This window comes from Hermetia illucens, chromosome 1 (genome assembly GCF_905115235.1).
Source record: "Hermetia illucens chromosome 1, iHerIll2.2.curated.20191125, whole genome shotgun sequence".
NCBI lineage: Eukaryota > Metazoa > Arthropoda > Insecta > Diptera > Stratiomyidae > Hermetia > Hermetia illucens.
Genome location: NC_051849.1, coordinates 41,581,103 through 41,595,311, shown reverse-complemented (window position 1 = coordinate 41,595,311; position 14,209 = coordinate 41,581,103).

Below are 14,209 nucleotides of genomic sequence, written 5' to 3'. Positions count from 1 at the left end.
ACAATGCAATTAGTAAGGAATGTATTTGAATGATATATAAGAATATTTAGGGGTAAATTTTCAATTTTCGTTGTTAATTGTAATAATTCTTCTGCCATTATTTGTGAGCATTTTGATTTATTTATGATTTCACTTTTATGGGTCGAGTTTTGGTAATAAGCAGTAGGGAGTTTCGACGCCTAAAATCGAGAAAACTGCCAATTTGTTATTCAGCTTTTGGGAATTAGTGATTTAGATTCCGTACACAACAGCGAACTCGACAAAGAAATATAGTGAACCATTTGCGCATTTTCTCATGGAACGTGGGTCCTCCGTACTGCGCAGGAGCTACTAAGCCGCTGGTCGACACACTGACGTAATATAGGGCTAATATCTATGCAGGAGATTACGGAGGAGACTGCACAGCTGGAAAAGTATTTGATTTGTGCTGTAAGAGATTCACAAGTAATCGTGGATCTCCCCAGACAGAGCTGTTAATGTTAATGTGAAAATATATAATGGGCGAATGTACACTCAAGATCACAGTATATCTAATAGGCAGTACCCAAAGTAAATGTACCGGACTTTCGAATATATTGAAAAGCTTCTTGTATGCATCTGTTTCCAGCTGCAATCAGATGAAGAAACACACAAGAAACCCGTCTAGGCGACGTTGACACATCGACACACCAATACCACTTACCTACCTCATCGCTACCCGAAAGATGCTCAATGAGATTCCGTGCCCTTATGCTGCTGAAGTTGCTCCTCCTGTGTATATTTTTCTTGGTCTCACCATAGGGTGAAAGTACCAACTGAACAAAGCAATAATTTTGATATTCCTCATGGATTTTTTGGAGACTAGGGATCATTGCAAACCGAGCTGTGAGTGAGAAAAGAATCCTCCCAACCATTTTTGGACTCCTAGAGAGAGAGTACATCTAGAGCATAGTATATCTAATAAGTAGTACCCACATTCAATGGACCTGACTAGCGAATGAATTGGGGAGGTTTATCGGTACACATCATAGGCACTAAACCATATGTAGATACTGCCAGATGTTGAGGGTCTATGATGTGTACGGATGAGCTTTTCGAATCAATTCGCAAGTCCGATCTATTGAGCGTGGGTACTGCCTATTAGATATACTGTGCTATAAACTGGTGTTCAGATAGATCAGTGGATTGAGCGCTAAGTTGTCGCAGCGGAAGGTCGCCGTTTAAATCTTACTAGTAGCAGATGGATTTGTATTGGGAGTAGATGTAGGATACCAGCTGACTCAGTTGTGGATAATGGGTATCTGAGTCAAATCAGGGTAATAAACACGGGCAAGCGCAATGATGAACACATTGCGTCCTACAGTGTACCTAATACTGTAGTGTACCATCACAGTCTTGAATGAAGTGTTCTAACACACTTTAAGCTCCAAATCCACTTGGATTGCCGCGGTAACGATTATTGCGGATAAAATGCGGCTCAATAGGCTATGGTGGGCGGGTTGTCTCATCCTCTTGATATAAACGGAAAATCTCTAATAGATAAAGAAGACATGAAGATTTCGCCTCAGAGGCAGCGATGACGTAGGTCAGGATATCAACCTCGGAATGTTTGAAATCCTTTAGTAAGGTAGGCCTAGACTGGACACCAGTTGTTACGCCGTTGATAATCTGGGACAAGTTCGCTGCAGTCTGCCAGCGGAAACTAAGTAACATTCATATGGTCTGGCAAAAAAGGACAGATTCGAAAAGGACCCCAGACCCATATGGGAACGTTCAAGGACTTCGCCCATAGGGTGAAAACATGATTATAATTAAGGTCCTTATAATTTAATAAAAGTCCTTACAATTTGGCCAAGTAGCATGCAGCACTTCACTAGCGCAGGAGAATTGAGCAGTGCAGCTAACAGAAAGCCCAAGAACCTCATTTCGCTCCTTACGATCAACGAAGTTCGTATCAACTCCAACGAGAGCACCGAAAATAAAGCATTTTTCGGAAATAGGCACTCAGTATTGAATTGCTTGGAAAAGCAAGCTTACGGCCATAATAATTAATATTGGATCCATCAGAGAAGAATGGTTCGAAACGGCAGGCAGGCCCAAAAGCGGTGAATCCCATATCAGTGGAACTTTTTCAAAAGTGCAGGGTTCCTGCAAGTGCAACGTTTGGTTGATGAGCTCCGAAACCACGGACCACATAATCAGTCACTCTAAATGGTACTCATTTTCAGGCACTATACGGAGGTCATACCCATTCGATTTCGAGGTTTATAATGGAGACCTATGTAGCAGATGTCTTAACAACGTTTCCCTGCTACCGGAATTAACTGAAAGTCTTCATTTGTTAGACATTCCTCTTGAGAATTCATTCAGACACGTAAAATGATAAGAGGAGAGGAGCACATGCCAGTCAAAGAAAAAAGAGAAGACGTTGCGAGATGGGATTTAGAGCCATCTTAGTGACGAACCAATATCGAAAAAATACGGTGTCGTCGAATAAAAGATATCATAAATAAAAATCGTACTGAACAAACCAGAGACACTATCCTATCAAGGGGAGATCTTCTGTGAAAACTGCTCATTGCAAAAATTTCCAATCTGTACTTTCACGATCTGTAATTCTGAATTCTATGAGGAAATTTTCTACATCGATCCAGCTGATCAGTCTAATCAGTTTGTCGAGGACTAGAAATTCAGTTGACAGAGAGACAGTTTGAAGTCCATATCAATGCCATAGACGGGTCCAAACTCCGTCTGAGAGAAGAGTGATTATAGTTTGAATGGTTGTGTAACACTTAGATGGCTTAGCAAGTAGGTGGGTAAATTCCACGCAGACCAATTGTATTTATCATTAAGACGAAAAGTCAGTGTCCCTCTGAAGTAGTGATCCTCTGTCAGTTGCAGGGTTTAGAATTGATTCAAAGTATTCCCTGCTTGTAGTAAAAGGTGACCAAAAAGGAATAGAGATTTTCCTCGGAGAACATTAATAAGCATTGGCTGATGAAAATGCCTATTTATCTAAAGTACGCCAAATTGTTGACACGGTCTCAACGGGCCGACACAAGATCTGACCGATTGCGGGACTTCAAAGTGAATCACCGAGCGAAAAGAACTAAAGGATCATATTGTCCCTGTAAGTGGTGACGATCGTGATGCACTTGCACTTGGAAGTGCAGTGTAGTATGCGCCGTTGCAAATGGGAACTTGCTATTACGTTGGTGGGGAAAGCAGAAGTAGCTGAAAATAATGATGATTTCAGGACCGTATACCGTAGTATCACGAAAGAACTTTCGATGGCCCTTTGAAGGACTCCTCATCCGCGATGGCGAGTAGTTTAGGTGGTGAAGGGACCATTTTATCACGATTCTTAACAGCATAACCTCTGGTGAAGTCCCCCCTTTTGTGGATGAAGTTGCTATTTAATATACCGCCTGCTCTTCCAAATAGAAGCGGGAAAAACTCTCCCATCAATACATTTAAGCGGGCCAAATCTGTCTCTCCCGGTTCCTGTTGTCTTTGCAGAGCTCTTTTTCGATTCACCCGTAAATACTGAAAATTTGAGTTCTTTCCCAATGGGTGGAGCAAGAGGATAACCCTTTTTCAATTAGTGGCAGTGTGAACAGGGTGTATATGGAAAGATCTGTCCAGGAAGGGCAATCCGCAGAAACTAACATCTATTATCAGAGCGATATATTTTGGGCATAAAATATCTCATCCTGCATCGGAAGAATTTGAAGCCCAAAGTGCCAGGGTAGAATCCTGTCGCTGGTCTCTATACTGCTCTGTCCGGAGGATGTGAAGGAATGACATCTTTATTCAAGCAATTCAAAATATTTTTGGATTTGGAGAACGAGGCACGGAGTCGGACTGAAAAGAACCATCAAGAAAACCAAGGTTCTTGGTCTGACTGATCATTGCGATTTCTGTATAAACGGGCAGAGCATTGAAGGCCTTGATTAATTCGATTATGTAAGGAGCATTGCTTTTGCGGACTGCGGCACTGAATTCGATGTCGTTCGATGCATTAACAGCGTCAAATGCGCGCTCACTGCTTTGTTAATAATCTGGAAATGAAATCAACGCCAACGTTGAGTTAAGGTTCTATGCTAACGTTCTTTCTGTACTACTATAGAGGACTAGTGTACCACAGATTTTCGAAAGTTCCAACTCTTCGTCAATACTTATCTACATCGTGTCATTGGGATATTCTGGCCTCCTACAACTTCGAAAGAAGAGTTAGGTCGACGTACAGGTCAGCTATCCATAAATTTTTTTATCAGAAAGGGAGGTAGTAGTGGATAACTGGATAGGTTACATACTAAGAAAGGACGATAAATCTATTGCGGGTTATGCTATGGAATTCACACACACACAGGAACACATGGTGTAGAATAGGGGGGAAGAAATGCAAGCTTCTCGAAAAGTCTTGTAGGTAGTAAACTGTTAACGATTGCGCCTAAACATGGTTGACGTCCTAAGCATTTACGGGTGATTGGAAACAATATATTTCTTCAACCTGGAGGTTTTCGATGTGAAACTTGATAGTTGATGTCGCTATTCATTCCACGATATAAGTATATGTCAAGTGTGCTTGAGGCTTTTAAATTTTCGATGAGAAAGTCCTTTATTCGATTGTATGTGTTGCCTGGAGAAGTCCCAGTTTTAGACCGTGGAGATTGTGGCTCTTATGGTCCCATTATAGATGGGCTTACTTTAGCGTTAAAGTCTCCGAGAAAAATCATCATGCCGTTTGACGGTAGGGAATCTAATATTGATTTAAGGCAACTGTAGATTTTTTTTGCTTGGTTATGGTGTCCGGATAGTTGAGTGGTAATTTGAATTTACTTTACATCCGATGGCTACGAAGGTTGGAGCGGAAGAGACCGGTTGTTTTCCATGCGGTCCCTCTGTCTTCAACCAACGGTACCCTTTCATCGCTGGCTCTCCACTCCTATGGCGAGTTCTAAAACGCGTGGAGAGCCCCGGTGCCGTCATCTATCCGCTCGCAATTCTGCCGCGCCACAAGAGCACAAGGCTATCGTACGGAAGGTCGCGGTTCAAATCTCATTGGTGGCAGTGGGATTTGTATCGTGATTTGACGTCGGATACCAATCGACTCAGCTGTGAATGAGTACCTGAGTCAAATCTCCGGTAAGCACAATGCTGACCATATTGCCTTCTACAGTGTACTGTTACGGTATTGAATGAAGTGCTCCCCCTCTCTGGGCGTAGTTCCAAAAAAAGCCTAATGGTGTCAATTCATATGATATCTGTAGCTAATGATTGCTGCCAAAACGTGAAATTGCGCCTCCTGCAAAATTTTCATGCAACAACCTAATTGTGGCAGTCAATATGTGGCATATAGCCCCGACCTTTTAGTAGCGGCCACCATTGACGTTAAGTAATGTAGACCGAATGACTCCACTGGACCATAGTGCACACCGAACTGTTACTTTCTGACCATGTAATCGTTTCTTGAATCTTTGCTCGTCAGGGAAGAGGATTTTTTTGACAAATGAACATGGACTTCCTTTTGTTCCAATATCCAATCGGCGCATGTTTGGTGTTGCATATGGTCTCTAGGCTATAGTTCTTGTGTTGACAATCGTGGATTCTCAGTAACACCCACGACTACAGCTGCAATATTCTCGGTTGGTCGAACATTACCCTGATGCTTTGGACGCGCAATATCGGAAAAACCGTTGACTCGAATTTATTTGCAAGATTGAAAATTGTTTGTTGGGTTGGTCGATTATTTTGACCTTCATCGGTATACCGTCATTATGGAATTGCTATATTTGTAGTTCAGCTGTACAATGTAACGGGCTGAGCGATCGAAAACGGATCCATATTCGTAAATGCTCTACTCAAAACTAACTTGTGTCGAAATTATGTGCGAATCGTATTGATAGATTCGCCGTAACAGGAGTGTAAAACCCTGAAGCTCGAAATGGATAAATTCTTATAAAGGCTAAAAAGGTTGAACTTGAAATTTGTTTTTGCAAAGTTGAATTAATACAAACATTCAAATGTGGTAATAGTCATTAAAATATTTTATTTATTTGCTTAATTTCAATTTTTCCTTTTTATAAATGTGTTATTACTTATTCCTTCTCCTTGTTTTCATTTTTTAAAGTATGATACACCCATCGTTTTATTTTCCATTTTTTGGCTTATTCATTTATTGTTGTGATTTCATTTCATTTTTCAATTTTATTTTACAATATTTTCTTTCAATTACAACTATATTTAAGGATTAATGTTTACTTTTTCACGTATTACAATTTTATTAACTTTATCATTTTAGTTTTTCTTCCTCCTGGACTGTATATGTTAACTTTGGTATGAATATATTTAAATTGTAATTAATTACTTATTTATCTATAGTTATTTATTTATTTTCATGTTTTTTTTTATTTATTTAATAAATCCAAGCTATGTGCCGTTCTGATATATAATATATATATTAATATATAAATTCCGAAACAAAGTATGAAAGTGACAATATTTGATTATCTTTTTTTCTTGTGTATTGTATTATGTTGTGTGTGTCTATGTGCACATGATGCTGGTGTATTTATTTTTCGTGCAAATTTCGATGCACGGTGTTTTCTAGTAGCACATTGCTATCAAAGAGTTTTTTTTTTTAAATTTAATGATTCTTAACATTATTGTAATTACAACCTTTTGAATGGTAGAGAAAATAAAATTGCGCATGATTAAGTAAAATTAATTTTTTTTAAATAGCACAGATGAAGGCGATCGTTTTGCGGAAAATTAACAATTTGTATTAAATTTACTTACAATTAATTAATGTAGAGAAATCAGCCAAAGTTTATGTGGATGTATTATAAATTATTTTTATTGCTGTTAATATTTATGGCTAAGATACTTAAAATGCATTAAAAAAAAAGAAAAATTTATTCAAAATAAAATTGTAAATTCAGCTAGGAATATACCATTGAATATATTATTTTATTATTATGATATGAAATTCAGCTATTTGTGGTAGTGTAGGCAGTTGAAACCATTATTTGTTTTTGTGTTCATCTCGGATTTAATTGACACCTGTGATTTATATACCTTTGGTTCAAATTAAATCAAATTATATTAATTTACTTGAGATACTTCTTCTGCAGTCAACAGCAAAATGAGTTCCAATTGGTGAACATATCATTTCAGTTGGAAAAAATAAATGATAATTGGCCATATTAATTATGATAGCACTTCAAAAAAAGATGGACGTCATTGAATTTTAAAATTATTACAAGGCTCCTAGGGAAGATTCACTATAGGAATAGAATATGATAGGTGTTGGAAAGAGAAGCAGATGGCATGAGCGAGGAACGTTGACATAAGTAATATGTTGATCCTCAGCACCAATCCTTGGTTAATTTGCGAGGATAAAGCTGGCCATTACCTTTTTGCCAAAAAAAGTTATCCCTCATTTTTTGAATCCCAAAATTCCACGGTTGTGCCTATGCAATCAGATCAAATCACCGGAGTGATAATATGTAGACAACGAAGTAAAAGAAAATTTCATTAAACCGATGAAAATGGTTAGACATATTGGTATACAATTCTTTGGAAATCTTGGAGCTGTGAACCGACAGCTATGCAGAGGTATGGCATCATTTTATGTTGGTGATAGGGGGCTCTCCCTACATGCAGAGAGAGGAGTAGAAGGTGCACATATTTCTTTTGCTCGAATATAGGTATGTGCATATTAAATTTCAGCATCAAGGACCCTTCCTCACAAACTGACCAACAAAAAATCTTGAGAAGAATCATTATGATTCATCTTTATGACCTGTAGACCTCAAAAATACTCTTTATTCTGATATCTGATCATCATCCGTGGCCTCGTCTAGACCCACCTTAGTAAGGAAGTCCAGGCATTCTGGTTTTGCCCGAGATCCATCAATTCGATATCAATCAAATGGTCGTAGTATCGATCATAATTAGGAATAGTAATATATTGTTATAATTTGTGAATTTACCAGGTGAAAGGTCAAGGGGAGGAAAGATTGTGAACTGAGTTCATCCCATGATGTACTATCCACTGCTACCAATTTAATGAATGTTGAAGGGAGGCTATTTCTTTCATTGGTTCAAATAACTAAATGTGTCTGGCAATCACGTTTCAGTTATAATTATTTGGATTTATTGAAGCCGTGTCTGGACAGCCAATAGAAGTGATAATAGGAATTTACGTAATTGATTTCAAAGTGGTGTAGTGTGGTATTGAGGATTATCAGGTTCTATTTGGAGATTATAGTGCGGTTTGGTCTATTTCCGATTCCTATTTCATATCGCAGCATGCACAAATGTCATGGGTATGTGGTCAGCCATATTATTCTCAGTTAGACAAGGCTGGCCTTTAGCTATCATCATTTTGGTAGATGCAAACGGTCAGGTGTGTATTAAAACTGGTTTACTTGGAGCTTCAGAACTGAAGCAGCTTTGAATAAAAGATGGTATCGCCTTACGAGCTCCTCAATTCGCCATATGGATGACCTCGGTTTGAATTCTGGTCGTCGGTATCCGGTCTAGGCCTGCCTTAATAAGGAACTCCAGACGCCGAGGTCTACCAATTCGATATCCCTAAAAGCTGGCTGGCGTCCTGGCCTACGCCATCGCTCCGCAGGGTCTGCCTCGTCTTCTTTTTCTACCATAGATATTGTCCTTATAGACTTGGCTAGGGCTATGACTGGATCTTCCCCATCCATACGGATTAAGTGACCCGCCCACTGTAACCTATTGAGTCGGATTTTATCCACAACCGGACGGCCATGGTATCGCTCATAGATTTTGTCGTTATGTAGGCTACGGAATCGTCCATCCTCATGTAGGGGGCCAAAAATTCTTCGAAGGTGTCTGGAGTTCCTTATTAAGGCAGACCTAGACCGAATACCGGTTGTTGCGCCGTTGATGATGGGGGCAAAATAGAGAAGCTTTTACAAAATTGGATAAATTATGCAGTTTCAGCCCTGAGTTTGGTTTTTCTCACTGAGCCAGGTTGTTCCTCCCCATGACTCATGCTCACACCCGAAACTGTATCAAGGGTAATGCAAATACAGCAGCAGGCACATATTCAATGTTCTGCGAAATTAGGCTGACCATAGGTTTCGACGGCGAAACTATTCGAGAAATTCAACAATGAGATGAATAACTACAAAGCCTTAATACCTAAGCTGCAGCTGCTATTTTGACTATCATATTCTAAATTCAGTACAAAAAAAGATTTTAAAAAGGCCTACCCGTCGTTACATCGAGAACGGCGAATCACAGCTGAAATTTTGAAAGAGAAATGCATGTGGTTTGGAATTAAAAAAACGCCTTTCATGGGATCAGGGAGTATATGGCGTGCCGAAGAGCGAAGGTCAACCAATGCAATAGAACAACTTACAAGGATTATGGAACCACCATTTCCAAAGTTCAACCACATCCATTTGGATAAAATCATTCTAGCCAAGGTCAGTGTTCACGGTTACTGCCTCAAATATTTTAACCGATTAACTTGATGGTAAGACGCCATTAAAGAATATAATAACAGAGGTCACATCAACAGTGATATTTGAGAATCGGGTGATGCGTTTTAGCTTTACCATCTGAGGGACATTTGTCGACGAAGCCTATTGTACCTCATAGTATCAATTACTTACTCGCAACCTCTGTCCGCTATGGATGTCTTTCTTTTCCGGTGCTCCTAGGACTCGGTGCATTTTCAAAGAAGATCTAAGGTTTCTGTAGAGAGGTCATGTGGAACCTCTAACCTTTCGCCGAGCAGTAGAAAAAATTTTCATAAACAGTGAGGAGACAAGGCGACCGGAAACTGATTTCAAACATTCATCTACTTGGACCACGGCTTATTGAGGATTATCCAGTGTCATAGAAGGGAGAATTGGCAACTTGTTCAAACTACCAGTGAAATAGCTTGACCAAAATGTACCCGTTGATTGACTCATTCACTGAGCCTATTTCATTTCTGAATGACATAGAAAAACACAAACCTTGAAAAATCTGTCAACGAGTGACGTTGGAAATCAATGAAATTATTCTAATGCCAAACGAACAAGGGCAACGAGACCCAACACACCGAATAAAAGAAAACCGTAACATTAGCCCGAAATAATAAATAGACTCGAGGAAAAATTATGGTGGCAGTTGCTGCTGAAAACCCTTCAGGTAGCGAAACTAGGTACATAATGGGTAACTCTAGAAGAGTTACCTATACCTTGGCTGAAACTACCAGACATTGTCCTTCAGTAGAATGGGTGCTTTATCGAAAAAGAGAAATTCGTGGAACAAACGTTGAGAAATTCCTTAGTTGTAGCGGTTCGTCACCAAGTGGATGCCACTGAGGATTCTTCCAATCTAAAAACAAATCCCGAAACCAATTCAGTTTTTGAGTAAGGGACAGCCCATATCAATAGTTGTACAGGCTCGACTTTAGGAAAATTATTTTATCAGAGACTGAAGGGTACCTTTCAGGCTTGCCTTTGCCAAAGTGTCACATCGAAGTTTGATTTACAAAATTCTGAAATTACTTTCAGTAGTTTAGACATTGAAATAAAGCATTTTGGCCACTAGCGGATTAGTTTTTTTAGTGTAATTAGATATTTAGATCGTGATCCGTCATTTTTTATGATGCTTGCTTTTCCGACTAAAACATTGCTGCCCTTATTCATATGAGTGTTTATTGCATCTCAAAAGTAACTGAGGATTTTAGGACAGACTGAGAGGCGTGTTCAAATGCTTGATAATTTGTTCATCGCTATTCACTAGGAGCAACTGACATGGCAATTAAGTATCGGCAGGTACAGGAATGTAGGTTACTCACTCATCAGTGGTTTCGGTAACGGAAGTAATAAAATATGGGGATGGTTAATCGCTCGGGATGTCTAGCAGTGAGGGGATCGCCAACCAAAACCCCTGCCATGCAGATATCCTGAATTTGTGGACGCCGAATTTAATTTAAGCAGTTCGAAGAACTGGAGTGGGTTTGACCTGAATAGGGTAGAAGTAGTTCCTCAGTATAGCCGTTGGTTGGCACATAGTATAAATCAGTCACCCAACTCATGACGTCCATTATTAGTCGAAGGAACAGGCCACACAACAAGATTTCGTTTGATGAACAGAGCCTGTCGAGTTCGATCGAAGAGTAGTTGTAGGACAGTTAACTATAATTCAAAGAAAGCTATTTAGTTACTAGGCTAAAGCTTGTGACGTCCCGAATAACTGATAGTAGATGTTCTACACCTGTATCGCATAGATTCGAAACTAATAAAGTTTCGCGACGGTAATGCAAGGGTGCCATGTCGGCTTGTGAATGCACTCACTTGAGGGTACCAACACCCCAGAGCGCATTTCCGTACGGAGAAGCATTTTCCAAGATTTCCAAGAAGACACATTGAATACTCTTTGGTTTATATGCACTGAAATCTCTTTCATAATTACTGTTTGACGTTAGAGGAAGTGGTTACGCCAACAAATATGGCCCTACAAGCTTAGTGCTAGCTGACACACTTGATGTGTTCAGATGGGATCTGAGAAGTCTGTTGCGAATAGTTGACATGTTCAATCGGGATATTCGGCTGAAATTTGGTTTAGTCAAGTGTCGAATCCAAGCCATTCGCAAAGGTCATCATGAATTCCATGACAGGCAAAGCATCGGTGACCTCTACATCCAAGCGACGATCGAGACGGAGTTTTCAAAGTACCTATAAATTCTGCAAGGAACCCATGGTTGAGATGGTGAACCGAAGGATGGTGTTCTGACAGAACTCTTGCAACTTGTTAAGCTGCTGCGGAAATTGAATCTCTCAGAGAAGAAAAAATGCGTCCGTTAAATGTGTTTGCTATCTCTACACTGGGATATTCATTCGTGATATTTCCGTGGATCAACACTGATCTAGAAAACGTCCAGCGCCAGATATCGATGCTATGTCCAAACTCTGAATACACTAACCTGCCTCGTGGCAATGGAGGCAAGAGCGTGGTTGACATGCAGCATAACACCACCCCAAGTCAAGTGATTGGCCTGTGGCAGCAGTTCGTCGATCTATATTTAACAGATAACAGATAACTATGTATTGGGGATCTGTTTGCTGACACGAAGGAGTTTGTTCGCGATCCAGGACGGCAAGGTTGACACACTTGCTTATAGAATGTTTATAATGGAAGAGCGGATGGAGTAAGAACAGCACAGAAGTATGGTTTGGTGTAAGAAACGTTGGACCACTTTATTTCTGGTGCTGATGCCGCACATGGACAAGTGTAGTCCTATATGTAAGGCATTCCTCAGCACCTTACATGCAAGCATGGTCTGATGACGAAACATGCCCGGTTTATTGATATGAATCGCTCACTATAATTTTCTTTACAGCAGCAGCGAGCACAATGCTGACCACATTGATCGCAATATTTCGCACAATAAGCCTGACATTCTATTAAGTGATAAGAGGGATCGCTCCGATAATAGCAACATTGGGCCAAAATGTGCGAAGAAGGTGAACTAGCCACTGGCCCTGGAAATCATAGAAATTTGGCAACTGGAAAGGGTCGTTGTAGTTCCTATAATATTGTCATTTACGGGCGTTTTATGTAAATACCTCACGGTTTCTCTAGATGTTCAGGGACTCTCATTCACTCTGCTTCAAACCTCGCAGAATTACATCATTTTGCAAATGAGATCGATATTGCGGATCAGAGGATCTCTGAATAATTTACCACCGGCTATCACCACCATAGCCCTTGTATTCTTTGTAAGTAGGGCGGATTAGCCGACCTTAATTGCTTGGCAGTAGCCGAGTTTGTGATCATTCTGAAATAATGTATATATGTAGGAGAAACAAGATAGGAAAAGGAAATGATCCTGGAGCAAATCCGTACATGACAATGAGATCCCATTTCAAAAGTGGGGAGGATCACAAACGAATTGAGAGAATTGTGGGGTCCTAAGTCCGCATCAACTTAATGCCGGGTCGAACCAAATGGGAACCAACTTACTCCCACTTTTTTTTGGTCCACGGACCCCTCGTTTAGGGCTTAGTACCCAAACTTGGTAAGAAACCGTAAAGCCGTCATAGCCTATGTTTTGAAAGTCTGGGTGCTAAGCCCTAAACAAGGGTCCGTGGACCAAAAAAAGAGGGAGTAGGTTGCTCCCCATTTGGTCCGATCCAGCATTAAGTTGATGCGGACTTAGGACTCCACAATTCCAAAAAAAAATATTGTGAAGGATGTTTTGTGTTTCAAACGCGTCAAGTCTTGATTGGTGCCAAAATCACTCAAGTTTTTGGAAAAAAAAGCGTCGCGTTGATGTGTGTGAAACTTTGCTGTCTGACTATCAGGACCACTTGAAACTGATTTGGCTCCGTGCGACTTCTGGCTATTCAGCAAACTCAAAAGGCCAATGCGGGGACGCCGTTTTGACACGATTGAGGAGATAAAAACCGAATCAAAGGACGTTTTATCGAACCGGGATTACTTTGAAGGGGATGAAATTGATTTGGAAGAATAGAAATAGAATCACAGTAGTATAATCTCGGTATTTGATTTCAATCAGAATTAGCAAGAATGGATTATTGTCCCAATTTGGAGTGGAACTAGAATCGATTATAGCCCAAGTCTCAAGAATATGAGTTCGGTAGAACAAGTAAAAGCTCATTTCATAGCTGCAATTGTCGAGTTGGTGGGAAGAAGTCTCCCGACCTCGAGTTTGAAATGGATGCCTCGAGTTTGAAATGGATGTTCATGTTTGCGTTTGTGCTAGTCTCACTGCTGTAGGCTCTTTACTTGCATAGTGTTATTTGAGATTATAATGAGTTTGAAGCATTGTCTCGTTGACATTAAGATGATAATAAGTAAGAAGAGATTGTGGATGTTCTATGCTTCATAAAGGAATAAACAGGAGACAAGGATATATTTTTCCGTTTCAGAAAACCTACTTAGGACTTAGTGGCAGGGGATCTTTATATGTACAACGCTCTATTGCGAAACCTTGACAAAAGGCAAAATATGATAAAGCAAGCATAATAGCCTTAGTTTATAGTTCTCGGGCGTCGTTTATGTTGGAAATCCTTCCATAGATCTTGAGATATTTTGTGGCAAATAAAAAAAGAAAAGTCTAATATAACTATCCAGGCAAGTCAAAAATAACATCGTAACTTTAGACGCTCGAGAAAGAAACTTACAAGCACATAATTCGTTCAACTATTATAGATGTGAGTAT